At 36.8% G+C, this 22,524-nt stretch overlaps 1 long non-coding RNA gene across 1 annotated transcript in view; it reads right to left on the bottom strand.

Moving 5' to 3' along the window:
* Positions 1 to 1,015: 1,015 nt before the first annotated feature.
* The window catches only part of LOC112307957 (uncharacterized), a 180,993-nt gene continuing 159,484 nt past the window's right edge, over positions 1,016 to 22,524 (bottom strand). Inside the window, exon 5 of the long non-coding RNA XR_006656053.2 lies at positions 1,016 to 2,264. This is a non-coding gene — a long non-coding RNA (uncharacterized lncRNA). The remainder of the gene's footprint in view (positions 2,265 to 22,524) is intronic.

Consider the following 22,524-nt stretch of genomic DNA (forward strand, 5'->3'; position numbering starts at 1 on the left):
GGAAAAAAATGTACGTGGGCACCAATACAAAATTTAGGTCAAAGTATAAGAAATAGAACATATTCTACAAAAGAGTATCTCAGAAGATTGCTTCTAGAAAGCAGTTGAAGGTATTATTCTTAAATAAGTTGCACTTGCAAGGAAATCAAATAAACATACACTAACTGAAACAGGGGTTGAAAAAACAACAGAGAGACGAGAAGAGCTCAGGGCTTTTCCTCGACAGTTCACATGGCTGTGTGTGTGGACGGTATTGTACCTGTGAAGCTGTGCACCATCGATCTGTTAGCCGCCTATGCTTCCCAACAAAACCAAACAGCAACAGTAAGATACAGTCCAGTTAGCCAAAGACAAAGCAAATAATATTAACCACAAATGAGAAAGTCTAAGAGTTCATACTTAACCTAGAAAATAATTGTAATAAAGATGATAAATGCTATTCTATGAAAAATCACAGCATTAGTGCCTTTATAAAAAAATTATTAGAACAAACTCATAAAATTGAAAATATAAATGTTATTATGGATAGAGGAGACATTAATATAACATTGGAAATTAAAAAAAATAAATGAGAAAAGCCATGCGTGTAAAAACTAATTCTTTAAAAACAATGAAAGAGATAAACTACTCCTTGGACTAATCAAGTAAGGAAAAGAAGAGAAAACACACATATTTGTAATAAGGAAAGAAAGTACACAATCACTAAGAGAGAAAGAATAAAAGCAAGTAAAGTGATTATTATAACTATGCTACCAGAAATGAAAGTTTGTATAAATTGAATAATTTTCTAGAAAAATTGATGGAAAAAAACCTCATTTATTTGGAACTATTTTAATACTCCTTGTTAATAATGCTAAACAAAAAACTGAAGCAAATTAAAATTTCTAGGTTCAGCAAGTTTTTAAATATTTAACAAATAAATTTGCTGCTGTTTAAGCAATTTTAAAGTATAGAAAGTAAAAGAAAACATTTTGTTTATTTTATTTTATTTTCAATTTTTATTCTTTTGGCTGGGTACAATGAACTTTATTGACAGTGTATGACAAGGTAGGGCTCCCTAAGTCCTTTCTCTTCTTCAGGGGGTCTGGGATGGAAAATTGAAGTCAGGACGTTCTCAGTGTGCTTGGGAATCTATTTGGGGCAAGGACTCCCCAGCAGCTGAGGGCCTCTCTTCTTCCTGGGGCTGGTGGTCCAGGAGGCTCTTACTCTTTGGAGGCCATGTGGACTGTAAGTTCCACCACCATGTTGCTATAGCCAAATTCGCTGTCATACCAGGAAGTAAATTTGACAAAGTGGTCACTAAGGACAGTGTCAGCCCCAGCATCAAAAGTAGAGGAGTGGGTGTTGCCGTTAAAGTTGCAGGAGACAACCTTGTCCTCAGTATAGCCCAGGATGCCCTTGAGGGGGCCCCCTGATTCCTGCTCTACTGCTTTCTCAATGTCATTGTATTTGGCAGCTTTTCCAGGTGACAGGTCAGATACACAACTGACACATTAGGGGTGGGGACACAGAAGGTCATGCCAGTGAGTGTCCCATTCAACTCAAGGATGACCTCGCCCACAGCCTTGGCAGCAACAGTGGAAGCAGGGATGATGTTCTGGGCAGCCTCTCAGCCATCACACCACAGTTTCCCAGAGGGACCACCCTCGGTCTTCTGGATGGCAGTGATGTCATGGACTGTGGTCATAAGTCCCTCTATGATGCCGAAGTTGTCATAGATGACCCTGTCCAGATTGCTGGCAATCTTTAGGGAGTTGTCATACTTGTCATGGTTCACACCCATCACAAACATCCCCTTGTGGAGGGGGGCATCCACAGAAGGGGAAGAGATGGTGAACCCCAACCTTCTTTAACATAGTGAAGACACCAGTGGACTCCATAACATATTCAGCACCAGCATCACCCCATTTGATGTTGGTGGGGTCTCGCTCCTGGAAGATGGAGATGGAGATGGACTTTCCATTAATGACAAGTTTTCTGTTCTCAGCCTTGACTGTGCCTTTCAACTTGCCATGAGTAGAATCACACTGGAACATGTAGACCATGCAGCTGAGGTTAAGGATGGTAACAGTATCCACTTTGCCAGAGTTAAAAGCAGCCCTGAAGACCAGGGGCCCAATACAGCAAAATCCACTCACTTTGACCTTCACCAGCTTGTCTCAAGGTTGTGGCTGGCACTGCACAGGAAGACACAGTTGTCTGTCACACAGGAGAAGTAGAGAGCCCATTCTATTTATTTTAGAAGGACAATGTAACTTTGATATCTGAATAGTATAAAATAGCATAAAATATTTAATTATAAACAAAATATGAAATTCCAGCAGTATATCCAAATCAACCTTACCTGATCCCACCCCATCCTGATGATATTCCAGAGAATTATATTGTGCCTTAATATTAGTATATAGGTTATTATAATTTACTACATTAATAGGTTAAATGAGATAAATTGCATGATCAAATTTTTGTCAGCAAGACATGTGATAATATTTAAAATCTGTACTGATAAAAATCATTAGTGACATTGGGAAAATATATTTTTTCCCTAAAGGGAAGTACTATGTTTAATAGGGAAATAATTAAAACATTTTCTTTAAAAGCAGAAAGCAGAAAATAATATTGTCAGTTTTTACAATTTCTGGACATAGGCCATTGGGCAAAGTGAATTAAAATATAGCTAGCCCAAGTAAAGAGATAAAAATTTTAATTATTTGCAAAGAAAATCAAGTCAAATATACTTTAGGTATTGAAGGAATACAGTAAAGTAGCTATTTATGAATTAAATACATATAATCCAAATTATCTCATTTTTGTTTTTGGAACTTATTTTAATCACCACTGGGTTTGTACACAGTCTACAAAACTCAGTAAGTAGGTTAACAAAGAAAAACAAAATAGCAGAGACAACCAATTTGAGTTACAATATCTGATTATTTAATATTTATCTCCACATCTCTATGGAGTATCATGCTTTTTTTCAGTCATAAGTATACTTTTATGAACTCTTAGTACGGAAAAAGATATCTCTTTCTCCTACTTCTTTCTCACACATTTGCATTCTTTCCATTCGACCATCATCCCAGCAAAGTTTTATAGTAATTTTGGTTAGATTGAAATCCTTTTTGTTGATTAATATTGTTATGAATATACAAATGCCTTTTACAGTTAGGTGTTGTAGTAAACCATTATTAGTTTCCCTCTCTCATACAAATTATGGGTCACCAAGGTCTTTTCTGGTAGGTGACAAAAAACAGTTTTAAACATTTATTAAACATTTAAACATAAATTAAATATTTGATTGATTTGACTTCCTAATCTGGAATGACAAATGCATGATACATAAATGTATCTCAAGCACAAGCTAGAAAGCATGGTGAAATATATGTTATAATCAAAGGGTTTATTTCCTTAATATATTGTGAGCATTCAAGTCAATATGAATAAATAATTATTTTCACTAAAAAAGTAGAATGAACTAATGCAGCTCAAGAAAGACATTTGAAATGAACAATAAGCTGTTGGGAACTGCCCTGCCTGGTTTCAGAGGCTGTAACACCCCATGGTTAAGGCTGAGTCAGAGTTGGGACCATAAGCCACTAAGGAGACAAAGCTTGTCTTCCTGGCAGGTGTACCACCTCTGCCCACTTCACCCTGCTTGGCCCTGAGCTTGGCCAGTTAGCCAATGACGGGTAAGAATCCTCAAGGGAGGATCAACCTAAGACAGGTTCTGGTCACAGAATCTGTGAGACAGGAATAAACTCGCAGGGAAGAACTCGGGGAGCTGTGGAAAAAAGGGGTGATGGACCCTTGCCCCTCGGCTTTGAAATAGCCTGAGTCCTCATTCTGTCTGCAAGAAGTCTCCTAATCTCTTGGCTGCCTTACTTCCCTTGCCTGACTTAAGCCTGAAACAATGACAGAGGGCAGTGCAGTCATGTGCTGGGAGGGGCAGATTCCCTGGGGAATCAGGCCTAAGAAAAATACATACATTCCTGTGAAACCTACTTAATTTGTACCCTCAGTTTAAAAGATAAGGGTCCAGACCTGAGATGAGTCTGGCGCCTAAAGTTTTATGGCCCTCTAACTAATTGGCTGTAACTCAGAATAAGCCCTCAAAGTTCTCTGTAAATCATGTATTGTTTAACCCTTACTGGCTGACAATGATTGATGAGCTTTATCCGTATTCCTGTGCAAATGAACCTAATAAAAGCCCATGGAGAGAAAGACTCTGGGCCCTTCTCCTTTGAGAGATCGGCCACCTCTCCTCCTCAAGCAGATCATGTCTTGGTAGTCTTTTCTTCATCCGTGGCGGACCGGGGGGCTGCGTTAAAGCCCCCCGACAGTAAGCAAGAAAACAAATGGAATTTACTAGCAATTTTTAAAATGGCAGTTATATACCCATGATATGTAATATTTTGCTATCAAATTGCCAAGAATTAAAAAGAAAACAGGTAACTTCTGTGTTGAGGAAAGGTTGGACATGGGCGGACACTGCCGTAAGTCGTGCTGCTCCAGAGACACCAGGATAAGAACGAAAGTAGAAAGGAATCACTCTAGGAGGTGGTCCCAGTGTTCACTGGTTGGAAAACCCACTGTGTGAGACAGGGAGGAAAGTCTGGTTACCATTGTGTGAAACTAAAGCTCAGTTCTGCTGCGGAACTTTGAAGGACTATGCATAATTTATCTAAAAGTTTTCCCATCTGAGGGACAGGAAGCTGGGCAGTGTCTCCTCCCAATATTTATCTGTTATTGGCAGATGACTGCCCTCAAGACAATTATCTGACCGACACTAACGTCCTACCCCACATTTGTGGTCCTAGAGAAATTCTTCTCATGGAGAGTCAGGGATACTGGAGGTGAACGCCACTGGCCAAGGCTAGACTAGTGAGTGTCAAGGAAGTGTGGATGGAGCTCCAGCAGTATCTCCTGTACACAGTTGCACAATATGAATGGGTTTATGAATTGGTATGGTGCAGTTTTCTCAGGCGGCATCCATCCTTCTATGGTCTATCTATTGAATCTATCATCTGTCACCTAGCTACCCAACTGCCTATCTACTATTTATCTATCTCACCCTATACATTCGCACCTGTTGGGAATTCTGCAAATTTGTCAAATATGTGCCATTTATGGTCATATTGTTGGAGTCATTACACACTATTTTTTTCTGAAATCACTCTCTCTAGAGTTATCTTATGACCTATACAAATATGTTAGATTCAATATTTCTTTATAATTATGGTTGTTAGGGAACCCATTTCTTAAGTCTCTATACCAATTTTCTGGTTTTTTTGTTTTTATGTAAATATATACCCACTTATCTAATATTTAATCATACTACTTGCTTGACAACCTGAGGATAAATTTATTACAATTATGTAGGTCTGATTTATTTAATGTATGTGTATACTTTTTGATCCATTCTTTTACTGATGGGTACTTAGGTTGCTTCCAGCACTTGGCTATTGTAAGTTGTGCTTCTATGAACATTGGGGCACGTAGGTTCTTTTGGATTGATGTACATTTACACAATGGAATTCTACACAGCAGAAAGAAAGAAGGAGCTCCTACCCTTTACGACAGCATAGATGAAACTGGAGAGCATTATGCTAAGTGAAATAAGCCAGGTGGTAAAAGACAAATACCATATGATCTCACCTTTAACTGGAACCTAATCAACAAAACAAACAAGCAAGCAAAATATAATCAAAGACATTGAAATTGGGAACAAGCTGACAGTAACCAGAAGGGAGAAGGGAGGGGATAATGGGGGAAAAGGCTGAAGGGTTTACAGGAACAACTATAAAGGACACATGGACAATAACAGTGGGGGTGGAAACAGGGGAGGGAGGTGGGGAAGACTGGGATAGTAGGGAAGGGTGGGGGGAAAAGGCAGAAAACTGTACTTAAACAGCAGTAAAAATCAAAAGTATTTAAGAAAATAAAATAATGTATGTGATTTCTAATCCCATGAATACATCATACAAACATTTCTTGCAAGTACATATATTTCTATCTTTCTACATTCTAGATTTGAGGATACTTTCTCAGTTTTAACTTTTGATGAAAGTTTTAAACTCTTCCCTCATTTAATGCAATCCAAAATTATCCTGCAGTGTAAGCTTTTTATTTTTTTAAATTTTAGTCTTGATTTGGGGAAAAAGTGGGACAACAGAATTGAACAACAATAAAAAAAATAATAATTTGATACTTTAAAAATTACTTACTAGAAAATCAACACACAATGTATTCAACAAAAGACTTCACTGTTAAAAAAAGTATGCTCACAAAATCTAAGACCTCTATTTTCTAAACTTTTTGACTTCAGACTTTGCTTATAAAAAGATAGCTGCTTTATTTTTCTGTAATTTTCCATCTTTTACTTTTCTTAGTTCTGTTATTAGCTTTCTCTTCACTGAGCTTGTTTTCTTGCTCTTTCATTTTGTAAGTTGCACTTAAATTTACTTTTGTCCTTGCCTGTCCATTTCTTTTAAATCAAAGTAGTAGTCCTTTCTTGTATTTATTCCTAGTAACCTGACCTAGTTACCTATTTAAGTTTCAGGCTTTTGTGGCACCAACTTTCAATTCAGCCAAGTAGATTTCTTCTTATATTTATTGTTTCTTTCATTTGTTAGTGTAGCTTTTTCTTGCATGCATGTCTTCAAGGATATCTTTCTCTCCCAAATAGTTTGTCTCTCAGATACTCTTTCTTGGAAACTGTCCCCATATTTTCCTAAGCTTCTCAATGGTTGGCATAATTAAGATTCACTTTTTTGGTGTCTCTGGTTCCTTGTCCTTTTCTTAAAATTGCAACATTCATTAATCTGTAACCATGTTAAATTTATTTCCTTTGGCTTTAATTGGCATAGACCCTAGAAGAACAACACAAAAGAAAAGTACCCATAAAGGAAATCTGGGGCAATAGGACCCAGAAACCTAATTCACTTTATCCCCTCCCCTGGTATTTTCTATACAGATTAAGTTACTGGGACATTCAACTCTAACAAAATTTTTTGTGGGTATTTTAATGTCATGTTTTCCATGTATGCCTAGAAGATTCTTAACGGAAAAATATATGCTTAAAACTTGCATGTCCTATAACATTGCTACTGAAAATGAGTGCCTAGACATGCATGCCCAGTATCTCCAGGAAGATTATTAGAAGTAAAAAAAAATGCCTTGCCCACTTCAGACAGAAATCAAAATCTGCATATAGATAACATCTCCCCGTGATTTGCACGCACAGTGTAGAAGGAGAAGCATTGCTCTCCAATGTGGCTTGCATGTGATAGGTACCGATAAAATCACTGCTGTGGGCTCTTAGTCATCTACGATTATCAACTAATCAAGATTAGTAATCAAAATCTACTGGTCTTCATAGGGTAACTAAATTATTTACCTTCCAAATTCCCAAATACCTGCATCTAAAAAAACTTTGGGTTGAAAAAACAAATTCATGATTTTAGTTAAAAACATTAAATTTTCATTACAGGTTTATTTAAAAACTTTCAGTAGTCAAATTTTAAATCTGATGTTACAGAGAGGGAACATGGATTTCTCAGCACTTTCAACTGATACATTTATTCTGGATCACTTTAACACATATTTTTGATTAAATACAGGTTCTCTTTCAAGTGATACCAGTTACAAAACATACTATTTTGGGAATAACCTATTTTCTTCAAACATTTTCTTATTCTTTTCTATATGATTTATATTCTTTATTATGTCTAGGTTGAAAAAGGTTGCTCGTGAATATTGTCATACACAATTATGGAATTATTTTTCCTTCTCCCCTCAGTTAACTCATGTCCTAAACTTAATTAAATAACTAACCAGTTCTTATAGATTGTTTTACTTATTATTATGGCATAATATAGAATAAACAATTCTTCAAAGACTTGCATTACCTAACCTCTTGCTTTATGTTTTATTATTTTCAACAAATAATTGTTGAATCACTAAGGCATTATGCTTATATTATTTTGCATGCAAATTCTTAATAACTGTATTATCAATCTATTTCTCTATTTAACTATTTTAAAGCAATTACTAATGGATTTTACATGTAAATTAGCTCTTACAATCATAATTTTCTATTGCATTTTACTTTTGCAATAACACTGACTAATTTTTAAGAGTTGTACTTTTATTGAGCTTTCATTTATATCATCATATATTTCATGCAGTTGTAGAAAATAACATAGAGGAATCTCGTGTACCTTTTAATCCACGTCTCCCAATGGTATATTTTGTACAATCATCTTACAATATCACAAGTGCGTTGTCATTAATACAATTCATCAATCTTATTGAGAGTTCCTCAATTTTACTTAGACACATTTGTGTGCATTTGTGTGTGTACACTTAGCTCTGTACAATGTTATCCTGTACAGGGCCCTGTATCTACCACGGCATCAGGACACTGAGGCGTTCCATTCCTGTAGAGATACAAGTGTTGCAACTTCACAACCTCTCTGCTGCCCTCCACCCTTCCTATTCCTAACACCTGTCAGCCACCGATGTTTTCCATTTCTGCCGTTTTGTCATTTGAATACGTTATAGAAATGGAATCGTCCCATTTGTCACTGTTTGGAATTGGCTTTTTCTCTCGACAGAGTTCTCTGAAGGTCTGTCAAAATCGTTGCAGATAGGAATAGGTGCTTCTTTTAACCGCTGAGTGGTATTTTCTGGGATGAATGTACTGCTGCCGCTTGTTTGACGACCCATCTGCTGAAGGACATCGGAGGAGCCTTTTCCTGGTTTTAGCTGCGTAAGTACAGCTCCTATGAACATTTGTGTGCAGCATTGCTGCGTGCATGTATGTCCCCATCTCGTAAATGTCTATTTAATTATTACTGCAACTGACCGATAATTCCAACATATTAAACACTTAAGGTTTTTTCATGCCAAGTCATACCTATAATTGAAATTGAACAATCAGATAATGATGATTCTGATAAATACCTTGTCCTATTAGCTCTTGCAAAAGTTTCATGTTTAATATGACTTTGGCTATTTAATCAAGATTGAAACTGCCCTAAATAACGGATTTTGAACAAATATTGTAGTCAAATGTCAGTGCATTTCTAACAGTGCCTTAAACAATGCCTTGAAACATTGGACCTATAAACTCTGAACACTTACCGCCATCCACCTGGTAATAGTTGTGCACATGTCATGCTTAGTTAAAGGTCGTGGAAAGAGAAGAAAAATTAATCTACTAAATGGTAGGTACTTTATACCTTCCGAGGATTGTGTGTATGTGTATATGTATATTCACTCATCCACCAGTTTATTATTAAATGTCTGTATGTGGCAGACCCAAAGCTAATGCTTATATTTGAAAGATGAAATAAAATAATTTTTACTCTTAAAGAACTGATTGATTAGAAGCTATAGCTATATGCCTGAAATTAAAAATGCCGTGCTGCAGTTATGATTAGTTAGTATTGTTGGAATATAATAGTAGATAATTTTAATGAACTTATGATGATGTAGAGAAAATACTATTCAGAGTACCAGAATTTCTTTGTGTTTGAAGAGAGGAAGAGAGAGAGAGAGAGAGAGAGAGAGAGAGAGAGAGAGAGAGAGAGAGAGAGATGATAGATATAGATGCATTTTATTAAAAATATTTTTTCTGCATAGATATCACTTTGAAATGTTAATTTATGTTTTAATTTCTTCTTCTTCCTTTTTTGTTCTCCACAGAAGTAGGTGACATTTTTCACTTAACTCTCTCAGTTATGTGTCAGGGCAAAAAGCCAAGATAATCTGCAGCTTTTACTGGTTTAGATTTTCCAAAATTCTAAGGGAATTTAGTTTTGCCCAAATGGGGGTAGAGGATCCCTGGGTAGAGATCTAGTCAGTGGAAGACCAGAAGGGTTGGTGGTTGAGTTGAATTTCTTCCCAAACTGAAATAAACTATCCTACATTGGAGGAGAAGCATAGAGAGATCTGAGGTTCCCTGAGTAACATGGCTTGAGCTAAACTTTCATGTGGGAGCACCAAGGATGTGGAAAACGACGATACACGAATGGACAGCTGGTGCATCGAGGCAGACAGGGCTATCGTGCCCTTCACAAGATGTATTGTACTCCTGTGCCAGGGCATCCCCAGACACGAACAGTCATTGAGACAAGGCTGAGGGTCATTTCAGTACACATTGAAATGCTTCGTTAATGTGTTGTAAAACCTACATGTGTGGTGTAATGCAGACGAGAGGAAAACTTCTGCAATGATGGAGTCGTATGTTCTCCTTCCTGGGAGAACAAGGCACACATCTGAAATCACAGTGGTTCACAAAGCACAGAGAGAAGCAGTGATGTTTGCACACCTGATCGTGTGGCCTGAGAGTCGCATCTGCTTGGAGAGGAGCTCGGGGGCAGAAATGAGTCTCTCTGTTCTGGATATTGGTCTGATGCTCTGGGTTTTTACGGGGAGAGCTGTGCTCTTTTCAATGAGAAAAAGGGGGAGCTGGTGGAGACTACCGCAGCTCAGAGAAAGCGTCAGAAGAGAGGAGCTAAGCTTGGTTACACAGAAGCAGCAGAGCAAGGAGAACAGAGAGTCTGAAGAGGAAGCGATCTTTTAATAAAACTAAAACTAAAAATCCTAAAAAAAGTGGTTATGATAGAATTGAAAAATGAAACGAGATTGATGTTTGCACCATGATTTGGATAAGCCCGATAGAGACATAGGGGAACACCTGACATTTGTGGTGCAAACTTATTAAGGTGGCTAAAGTTTAATTTACCATGAAGTCAGTTTTATATATAAATACACATAAATATGTAAATAAATATACACACACGTATCCATTTTTATATTAGTGTATGCACTTATACATTCATATACACACATATAAATTTATATAAAATACATATAAATATTGTATATAATTTGTGTAATTATAAATTATATATAAACATAGATATAAATTATACATAAATTTATAAAATTATGCATTATATATAATTACATATATATACATAAAGTTAGAGGCCAAAGTTTGTATTTATCTCAGTAAAAAAATAGAAAACAGACAGCATTAATCTTCCTCCCTTTGAGACAAAAATAAAAATATACATTTGATGTGTGTGTATTCTTTTCAAAAGTAAATTCCTGTCTGGTAGTTGCTTATTTTTTCTCCTGCATGGCCTTTATGTGAAAGGCTATGTGCTGTATAAAGTTTTGAGGAAGGAACTCAGGTCATAAAGTAGCTGTGTATTTTGGTAGTCACCGTGAGGGTGACCTACGGTGTCTCGTGTCACCACAGCCACTGGGCCCTTTGATTGTGTACAATGATATAAAAACTGCAATTTTTCTCAGCGTAGTAAGTTCATTGGAGACCAAGTCTTCCTATAGCTTTTATAGTATTATCATTTGTGTTATAAACAAGAGGCTTTAAAAAAACCCAACAGTGTATTACTGAGATTTCTCTCTGGGCACAGAAATAAAAGGAAAAAAATGCACATTTTCTATGCTGCAGCATCTAGTTACTTTTGGTCTTATATTTTTCTTCATTATTCATCACCTGGAGAGTTTGACATTTATATTTTGCCAGTAAATGAGTCTTAAAGAAGAGAGATGGGTCAGTTGGAGGTTAAAATCAGCAGAATCTATAATACTAATACCAATAGAGCTGTCCAATGATGTTGACATATTCCTCATTAGTCCCTTGGTTTTACTTTACCTGTGGACACCTGGATGCTGATAGACTTGTGTAATACAAGCCTGGGAATCAATTAATGAAGCCATCTTTTACTTCACAGCCGCAAGTTTCACATTAGCCATGTGATGGGAGGGCGAAGTGAGAAAGAATCTTCAGAGTGTCTCAGGACATAAGTTTACTCATTGTTACCCCCTGAAAAAGTCTCTCCCATGGTATCACCATCACTCTTGTTTCAAAATGTTCAAAACGGACTTCTGATTCAAACATTGTCTTATCCCTAATTTTATAAATAAGCATAAAATTTTTGTCCAAGTGGAAGTTAAAGAGGTTGGCAAAAAAACTAAGCTGAGAGAGAAAACAACAGCAAAAATGTTTTAGGATTTTAGAAAAATTGGTAGAAGCAAGAGTTGTTAGGTGTGTTTGCTATTGAGAAGAAAGTGGTATAAAATGCAGAGTAATAAAACATGCTAATTAATCAAGTCTTTTTGGTTAACTGGAAATGTCCAATTCACTAGGCATTTGCTGAACTTCTATTGAGTGTACTCTGAACTGAGAAATCTTCTTTAAATACTTAAAATCATGTCAGATAAATAAAATGTAAACAGGTGAAAAAGTTAAATAATGATTAAATTCATATAATTACAAACTAAAAGTTGTGGCAGTGACAGTGAATTGATAGGTCTTTAAAGGGGGAAGGGGAAGAGGATGTTTGGAGTGGTGAGCGTCAGAGCCCTCCATCTCCCTCCTTGGGAGCAAAGAGCGTAGCCAGTGCAGTCCTTGAGTGAAGCAAAACCATCCAAGGACTTTTTTTCCCAAAAAGAAATAGAGAATACTTAGTTCATCCTTGAAAATGGGAAAAAATAATGAAAGAAATAACACTTTGGAAAGATTAGACAGATGTTTAGGAGAGAGAGAATGATAAGAGACCCATGCTTTATACACAGTAATTGTCAAAGGATGAGATTGCAAATGATGAGACTGGGGAAAATATTATAATTATATTTGCTTGATAGTGAAAGGAAAAGTCAACTCTACTCTGTGTTCTAAATTTTATTCTCGACTCAGTCCTTATCTGAAACCACCTTTGAATCTGCATGGTCTCTGCTTACTACAGCTTCCAGGGAACATGGATCTCCATCAATACCAAGGCTTGTGACGCTTGTCCAGAAGCATAGTACGCCTTCTTTCTGAGCTGACTCCTTAAGGATTTACACTGGCCCATATGAATTGGAACCTTACTTCCTCAGTAGTATTTAACCTGAACTCATTAGCTTTGAACTTGCCTTTGTCCTTGAGAGATATGCTATTTTCATATTCATTTTATCTTCCCTTAACTAATTCCCAGTTGTCCTTCTTGGTTTGTGTGCCAAATATTCACTAGGCTTTGGATATTCTCCGCTCATTTTGAACCTTACCTTTGAACCCCAGCACAATGCTTGCTGTCTTCTGACCAGGTTTTGCTCATTTCTATCTTTACTCCTATTATTGCTTTGTTGCTACTGTTGTTTTAAATCCATACTCTTCTTAAAAAAATTATTTACTTATTTATCTTTTATTGATTCCAGAGAGAGGAAAAGGGGGGATAAAGAGAGGGAGGGAAATATCAATATGAGAAACATCAATCAGTTGCCTCCAGCATGCATCCCAACCAGGGCATGTGCCCTGACCAGGAATTGAACCCATGGCCTTTTGGTTTATAGGACAATGTTCACCCAACTGAGCCACATTGGCCAGGGCAGGCCTTTCCATACCCTTACCATTATGAGTTCTTCAGACATGTCAAAATCCACTGATTACAGAAAACGTTTTTGTCTGCCTACTTCATATTATTATGCATTTTATTTATTTTATTATTTTGTTAACATATCCTAAATTAAAGTAAATAATTAGATTCATTTCTAACCAAATTTATTCTGAAACTGGTTGAATATTTATTAAATATATATATATGTGTGTGTATATATATATATATATAGCTAGGTAGGTAAGATAAATTTATTTTCAAATTAAGCAAATAAAAAAGAGAGGAACAAAATAAAGCAAGCATTATTATGTCCTAAACTTTTGGCTAGATATTGAACACACAAACAATAAGCGAGAGAAAAATACATCAGTTATAAGAGATTCTAAAAACAGATTCTTTAAATAAAATACCACTGACACCAGATAGTTACTCGTATATGAAACCTCACAGGGAGAACACTACGCATTATTAGGGTAAATGTCTTTGAGAACCACTTACAATAATCATCTACAAATTCTTAATATACAACATAATTAAAACTTATGACCTGCCCTGCATTTGTTTAATTTTGTAGAGATATAAAATTGATGTCTTTATTTTAGGAAAAAATTAATAACCCATTAAATTGTAAAATATTATTCTTATTCAAAGAATTGAGTAATAAAATTAAAAATAAAACTTCAACATTAAGCTGCCAAAGTCTGGGTCCAGAACAACTCCAGGCTGACAACCGCCCGCCCCCCCACCCCCCACCCTCCGGCCAAATAAGCAGGCAAGGCCAGCTCTTAAAAAATGTTTTGCAAGGGCAGTCCTAATAGTTTCCCTTCTACGGATTCTTTCTTTTTCTCTGGTTGATTCACCAAGTCTAAGTTAAAAGAGCTAATGACTTGATACACTGGCCCAGGGAAAAGTCAACTCTGAAAAGAAGAGTGCTAACAATTCAGGCAAACACAATGAATTCACTGGTTTCTCTGGCAGCTTTTTCATTTCCTGTAGGTTTCAAGGCTTCTGACTGGCTATGAAGTTGCAAGCCAACAACTACTTGTTTATTAGACTCCAAAGCTATAGAAGTGTTCTGGTTTATTTATATATACTTACTTTGAAAACACACACAAACACACTCATGCATATTTCATTTTTTTCTTACGTATCAGGATGAAAACTCTCTACTTCCATACCCACAAGAGTTGTGCAATGAACCAGTGTACTTAAATCTAGAAACAACTGAGTTTCTTTCTAAAAACTTTCCACATGCCCTCAAAAATCTCTGGATTTGATTTTTTTTTTCTTTTGTCAAACCAAGGATTCAAGTTTCAAAATCTACAGATTTTTTTTTCTTCAGTACTGTAGTTCTAAGCTATCACATTGTTTTCTCTTATCAGAAATATAAAAGACTCGGAATGATCCAAATTGATCATTAAGTTCTAGATATTAAAAAAAATCCCAATAGTTAGATGGCATGATTTGCCCAGATTTACATTACTAGTTAATAGCAGAATCACAGAAATGAGGTTCAATTTTCTTTCTCTCTTCCCTGGGAAAAATATCCAAAATATATTTATTCATCCATATAGTCAATCCATACTGAACACTTTGTGTCAGGTCCTGTGTAGAAACAATAATTCAAGCAGATATGAGCCTCACCGTCAGGTAAGGTTGGTGGGTAGGAAGACATATATGAAGATGAACAATCAAAGGAAAGACCAAGTTGCTGTGGGAAAAGTAATAGGGTACAATCTAATTTAGACTTAAGTCAAAGAAAAAAGTCTCTCAGGATATGGCATTTAAGTTTATATCTGGACAATATGGAAAAGAAAACCATGCAACGAGTAAGGGTAAACTGTTCTATGCATGGGAAAGTAGAACCCAGAATGTTATAGGAACAGACAGAACGCCGGTTTCCCTTTACTGTCTGCCGAGAGATCTAACAGTATACAGGTGTGTGTGCAAGTCTGGAACTGAGAAGACATGTCTGAGTTTCATGTTGTTTTGGGAATTATTAGCGTAAAGCTGGTTTGTAAAAGCCTAGCTATGGATGAGATCGTCTACGAAGAGATATAGAGAGAGAAAGGGTCATGACCAAGGGTGAAGAACTGCCACATTTAGTAACTAAAAAGTGAAATGTAAGACAAAGGAGAATGCAAAGAAACAGGCAGAAAAGCTGAAAGACAACCGTTGCTTCCTAACGGAACACAAAAAGAGAAGGGATCTCAGAAGACACTGACTGTTTTGTGTGACTGGAAATTCCCAGGAAAAGACTCAGAACTGACAGGGGACATGCGAGGACTAAGACCACTGGTGCCCTTCTCTAGAGTACATTTTTGCACTGTCATTGAGAAGCAAGACAAATGTTTTGAGAGAACGAGAAAACGAAGTGGAAGAAGATGGATACTCTGTGTACAGAAAATGTGTTCCAGAAGCTCGATCAGGAAGATAGGCTTACATATTGGGGGCTGAGGAGGGAGACATATGGTAAAGAGGCCTTTTGTGTTAAGAGGCAGTTATTAGAGAACATTTACATTTGGGGACATTGGGACCACTGTAATAGCATAATCAATAAAATATAGTTAAAAAAGAAAATCTAGGTGATTGTAGAAACACTTAAACTCCTAATATAAATTTCAATCAAAGGGTAAATGTTAAGCTTTGGAATATAAGGCAAAGGAAAGAGGACTATTTAGTAATATTGGGAAGACAATGAAATGGCATTTAGGAAAATAGATGGGCATTCTGAATAAGGAACAATAGTGAAGATACATGTCCCAAGAAGGAGAAGTTGGTGATGCAAAAAAATACACATATGTTTCTTTTTCATCAATAAAATTTCAGTCTCTAAAAAATACAAAATTCAATCCATAGTAAATCCTTTATAGGAAATGTTTAATATTTTACATTCTGATGGGGAATATAACTCTAGTTATCCACCCGCTGCAGGAGGTGGCTTATATATCAGTGAAAGTTAATTATAAGTTTTCTCTGACACAGAAAGGTGAGGTGACTTTCCAATGTCATAAAACTGGAGAACAGCAGAAGTGGGAATATAATTCAGGTCTACTGAATCCCAGTGCAATGCTTTAGGGAGAAGACAACTATGATTTGTTGTGAAATAAAATTGCTAATTACTTTGGGTATTTCTTTTATCCTTACAAGATCTAATAATGCTCACAACTTCATAAAAGTGTTTTATCCAAATGACAACAATGCCATGTAAGAAGATTTTCTTTTAAAGTTATGTCAAGTAAAATTTTAAAATTTGATAATTCAGTCATAGTTCTGAGTTCTCTAAAGGCAGATGTTGACTTTCTGTCTAAAGCTGGTGACAGGAGTGTACAGGGCCTCTCCTCCAAAGATGCAGAATGATAACATTAATTATGTTTCTGTGTTGCAGGCATTTATTGTGGTGCCTAATTCATTCCCTATAAAATTCTAAGAGGTAAGAATTTTACAGATTAGAACTAAGGCTGAAATTGGCCCCAAGTCGAGCAGATCAAGAAAAGAGCCAAACTTTGAATTCATATCAAACTCCAAAAATCTCATTCTTTTCAGGACACCACAGTCTCTCTGCACTCGAGCACCCGCTAGCAGCATCTACCCAGAGTAGCCATGGAAGAATGCAGAGACAGGAACTCAGGCGGTATACTGAGTTATGTGGAATACACTTTTTAATATGGCATCATTAGACTACAAGCAGAGGTAAAAGAAAGTTGCATTTATTGAAGGCATACAATGTATTATTTAATCCTCACATTCACAAGTCTATTACAGCTGTTTCATTGGAGGGGGCATGGAGTTTCTGAAAAGTTAAATACGTTGTCTGAGATTATAAAGCTAGCTAGTGAGTGGTAGAATCAAGATTGAAAGAACATATGTTTGACCTCATAATTCAAGAACCTTCCTTAATTCTTTGATATCTTTTTTACTATTACTATGTATATATTTTTTAAATTGAAAGGGACCTATGGAAGGTTGATAAGAGCTATTTCTGATTATTACCTATTTATCAATACTATTACCGTGCAATTTGGAGAAGAGTTTTAGGATTTTAATTTTTTTTTACTGTGTATTTATGAACAGATAATCAGAGTTCAGAGTGCATTAGTCCAAGATATATCTTAGAAACTGGTATAATTGTGGCTCTATCCACATAATACTTGACTTTTGCTTTTCATTTTTTTAATTCTTTCAGTGCTGGTATGGTAACCATACCTTAACATCTGCGTGCATAGGATTTATCTCAGAAGACAGATACCGTGTCTTCAACTCATATATTTGTCTTAAGTATCTGGGGAGAAGCCTCATAATTTTTAACAATTATCCCCAAATAGCAAATACTGCAGTATTCTGGGGAAAAAAGCACCCTAAAAATTTACAGGGGTTAGCCCTTGGACATGAAAGTTCAGAAGGTCTTGGGAATGGACATGAGTGAGTGAGGCATATTGATTGATGACAAGCTCACCGGGCTATTCCATATTATATAAAAAATTGGAGAAATGGTATCATAGTGTTAAATGGATTAAAAATTTACTTATGAGTTTATTGATGTTATTATTTAGGAGTTCTCATATTATGTTTCCACTGATAGAAACTAATTGTAGATAGAAAATAATTGTAGATAGGTTTTGATAGAAAATAATTGTATATTATATTCTTCCCAGTCACACCTGATTGATATGATCTCTGGTATGATAAGAGTAAAAATTCTATATAGTGACAGAACGAGAGCTTTTAAATACAATGTGCTCTTGAAGACTTGGCTACCATATGTGCAGTATGCATTTTCTAAAGTGCGCCCCAAATTTTCACCTGCGGTTTCAAAGTCTCATTTCCCCTGAATTGTAGAATAGTCAGTACAGGTACTCTTCTTTTTCTTTAATTTTCAGATATCAACCATAGATGTTAACACAAGGTAAATTTAAAAAAATAATTGTAAGTTTAATATGAACCCCCAAAGAATCTAAAATACTGACGCAGAACATCAGGACTCAGAGTATAAAGACTGTATACTGTTAGAGCATCGTGAAAAAATATATACGGAACTTCATTTAGAGGTTAGATAATAAGACCACGTTGAGAGACTACAAGAAATGTTGCTAAGCAACGTATTGTTGATTTTGTTTGCTCTAAGTCTGGTAATGAAAGCATTGTTCTCTAAACAAAGTGGTGTTTTAAAGAAACGTTGGGGCTTTTCATCTCAAGTATCAGAATTAAGAATTGTTATCCTTGACCAAATTTTTTGTTTTTATTTTATAGCCGCTGAAGATCATATTAGTGATTGGGTTTCCCACTTTGAGTTAGCTTCCAGAAAACTCAGAGTGAAATTATGACCCACTTTCTACTAAAAAATGATATGCCCTAATTACACGCCTAGCTTTATCATACTCCCAGTCTTATTCTCCTCCTTGTTTTATTCATTCCAAATGCAAAATCAACTTCCTGTAATGTTCATAAGGCAGTGTACCTCATAAATTGTGAAATGGTCAAGTAAAAGTAACTTAAATAAGCTTATGCACATTAGAAAACATTCTAATTAAACTAACGTAGTATTTTATTATTTTCTATGTATTGTTGCTTCACATTAGAGTTTATTTTTAAACAACATATGAATAAGGGTATTTAAAATGTGTCTTCACTCTCATTACTTACAATTTCACACCATTAAAATATATTTGTCATCAATTATTTATTTGCTTTCAAAGAAAACAAAATATCACTCTCGAAAATTGTGATTAGATTTTTTAATCACATGATTAACAATAGCTTCATTGTCTGGACTCTGAAAAACGTACTCAATAAATAATTTGCAGCAACTCTTTTCATTGCTTGCTTTGGGAACCCATGATAGGTCCCTCGGTTAGCGAGATGGCCCCAGTATTTGTACAAGCATAGGCTGTATCTCCCAGCTAGCACCAGACCAGGGTTCTTCATAGTGGCGTGGAGAGAGGGTTAAGTTTAAATAATTTTAATATGGGAGAAAATCCATAAAAGAAGCTAATGGGTAGGTGCGTGCCATAATAATTAAGTATTTGCATAGCTGACTGCAAACCTTATTAAGCAATGTGCCAAATGCCAGGCTGATTTACATAATGGATGTCGGGGAAGAAGTCGCGCACACCAAAGTAATGGAACACATTAATAAAAGTTTGCACAGTGTGTGTCCTTCATGCAGGCGGTGGTGATAAATATCCACGCCTTTACAAACTACGCCGCATTATGGCGGTTAGTCCTCCAGGACTCACCTGCCAATGGGCTGTCTATCATTCATTTTCTGCTCTGGCGTGTGCGCTTTGAGTGATCAGTGGAAGGTCACACAGCTAGTGAAATTTCCTTACCAAACGTTTCTTTTTTTTCCTGTCTGGGGATTTAAGTGGTTTGCTTTTAAAGTTTATGGTACTTATTTTAGTAAATGTCCCGAGGAGATTCAGGGTAGGTCCTAGGACCCAGGTCTTCCATCAACGTGTTTGCCCTGCGTGCTCCCTCACTGCTCCCATTTCCCACTTCTATAAATAACTGCTGAACATTTGCAGGAACACTTTCAGTGTCTTTAACCTTATCTTTTGTTACTTTACGGTTCTTATAAAAGGAAAAAAAGGAAAAAAAAAGCTCTTCTCACTTTCTCTATCTTGATGCTTATTGGCTCCCAGCAGATGGGCAGTGGTACTATAATACTCGTGTCAAAACTGCACCGCTTCGTCAAAGCTCTCTTCACTCAGGCTTAGCCATCAAAGTGCAGGTGGGTGACTGATAGTTAAATAGCACATCACCAGCGATCAGGGTACGGTATTCTCACTACATACAATAACTTTGCCTGTTTAAGCTGAACACGCACAGTGAATTACCTTTCTTTTCCCAATTTTTATTTCCAGGCCAGTATTTAACAATGGACCTTTACAAAGGAACACATTAAAGCGTCACCCCATCATTGCAGGTCTGAGTTGCCCAGTGGTGAAATTGAGAGTGCACACGCAGCGGGAGGGCACCATGCCTTTCCCAGAAGAAACAAACCTGTAATCTTGTCTAAGGCACTCAATTACTGCTCTGTGATGGGGGTAGTGGGCATTAACGCCAGGGCTTCTCTGAGCACCCCCAAGGCGCCAACCCCTGGGTATTCTTTTATCCTCTGTCTCATCATTTCCAATGTGGTATTTTTAGCACCTCACAAAGCTGGCATGCTGGGCATCTGTCCCTCCTACCTCACTATCTCTCATCCTCTCTCCTTGCCAGGCATGCAGGTGCTGGTGTTAACAGGTGAATAGTAAGCCAGCTCCAGAGAGATGTCTGCATTGCTTCTCTACCTCCTATGCATGAATTCTGAGCCTGGTCAGAAGAGGAATCATAGCAGAGAAGGAAAAATTTGTTCATACTAGGGTCAGATTTTAAGTGTTTTTGGTGTAGTAGTCATTTAATTTGGGAGGAGTAAGAATGTGATAAGCAAGTCCTTGATAAAACCCTTTTACCTGCAATACCTTTGAGGGTTTTCTTTATGGGAGGCCAGGGCACAAATACTACCTGTGGCAATAAATCATTTCTAAATACATCAAATATACAATTATGAGCCATGAATTCTGAATTAAAGGGATTGATGTTATTGGATTTTAAAAATGGTCCCTACCTTTTGACAAATATATTACTCAATCCATTCAAAACTTACAACTCTCAATCATGATCTATTTTCAAAAAGTTGGTTAATATACATGATGAGTTCATGTCTAAGTCAATGAATCATAAAACCATATTCTCTAAACTATCAAACCATTGTCAACACATTTTTGTGAATAAAATTCTTATTAATCAGCATAAATATTTTTTAATTTTGTTTTTTAATTAAATGTATTGGGGTGACACTGGTTAACAAAACTGTACATGTTCCACCTGCGTGATTCTTCCACACATCATCTGTACACTGTGTTTGTGCTCATAGCCCAAGTCAGGTGTCCGTCCATCGTTATTTACCCCCCCTTACCCGCTTCTACCTCCCCCACCCCCAAGCCCCCCGCAATCGCCAGACTGTTACCCATTTTCATTTCTTTCTCTCTCTTTCTTTTTTTGCTTAATCTCTCCCCCACCCCCCTGCCCCAACACCTGTCAGCGTGCTCTCTGAGTCTGTCTCTATTTTGCTTGTTCACTTTGTTCATTAGATCTCACATGTGAATGAAATCATAGGGTACTTATCTTTACCTGACTGGCTTATTTCACTTCACGTAATGTTCTCTAGGTCCTCCCATGCCGATACAAAGAGTAAGATTTCCTTCTTTTTGATCACTGAGTAGTATTCTATTGCATAAATGTACCACAGCTTTTTTATCCACTAATGGACACTTGGGCTGCTTCCAAATCTGGGCTATTGTAAATAACAGTATAATGAACATTTAAAAAACATCTAATATTCAAAATACTGTATCCATTACTTCTCATGACCAGTTAAAAATAAGATTTTATGTTGGGTATGTTTTTCATAAAGACACATTTTATCTTTCCCAACACGCTGTAGGCACCTGATTACTTAGATAATTTGTGGGCACTTGATTATTTTGATGATCAGTGCACTAGTTTGTTAATTCAGAGTAAATCCAGGATTTTTTATTCACATGACTTGCTGTGCCAACCCTGGGCTAATTCCCTTGCAGATCCCTTGCTGACACTTCTGCTCTGCTCTGCAATATACTCAGGGTCCATTACCAACAGTTTCCATCTACATTTATGCCACGAAAGGCACTGGAAGGACAAAGGAAAGAGGAAGGATATCTCTGAGAGTGGCCGAGTCTCTGCCGGGAGCCCAGCTTTCATCAGGCATTCCTTCTGGTTGCCATACCAGCTATCACCACGTAGAGTCTATATGTACCCAGATTCTGCCTGGTGGCCTCAGCTCTCTACTGAAACCACTGATCTCTTGGCTACCGGGGTTTGTAGAAGCTTCCTGCTACTCCTCGTCTCTAGTTTGCCTAATTATTCTGGGTTTGCTGTTCAGCTAACCAAAGTCTTTTTTTTTTTTTTTTAATTAATTTGCACGGCAATGGGAATGTTCTTGAAGAGAATCTGTCTGGGGGGGGGGGGGTTGGTGCATAGTTGCCTGGCAGTTTCCCACAGCTGCGCACCTTTGGATACACTACAGTTT

Source organism: Desmodus rotundus, chromosome 2 (genome assembly GCF_022682495.2).
Source record: "Desmodus rotundus isolate HL8 chromosome 2, HLdesRot8A.1, whole genome shotgun sequence".
Lineage (NCBI taxonomy): Eukaryota > Metazoa > Chordata > Mammalia > Chiroptera > Phyllostomidae > Desmodus > Desmodus rotundus.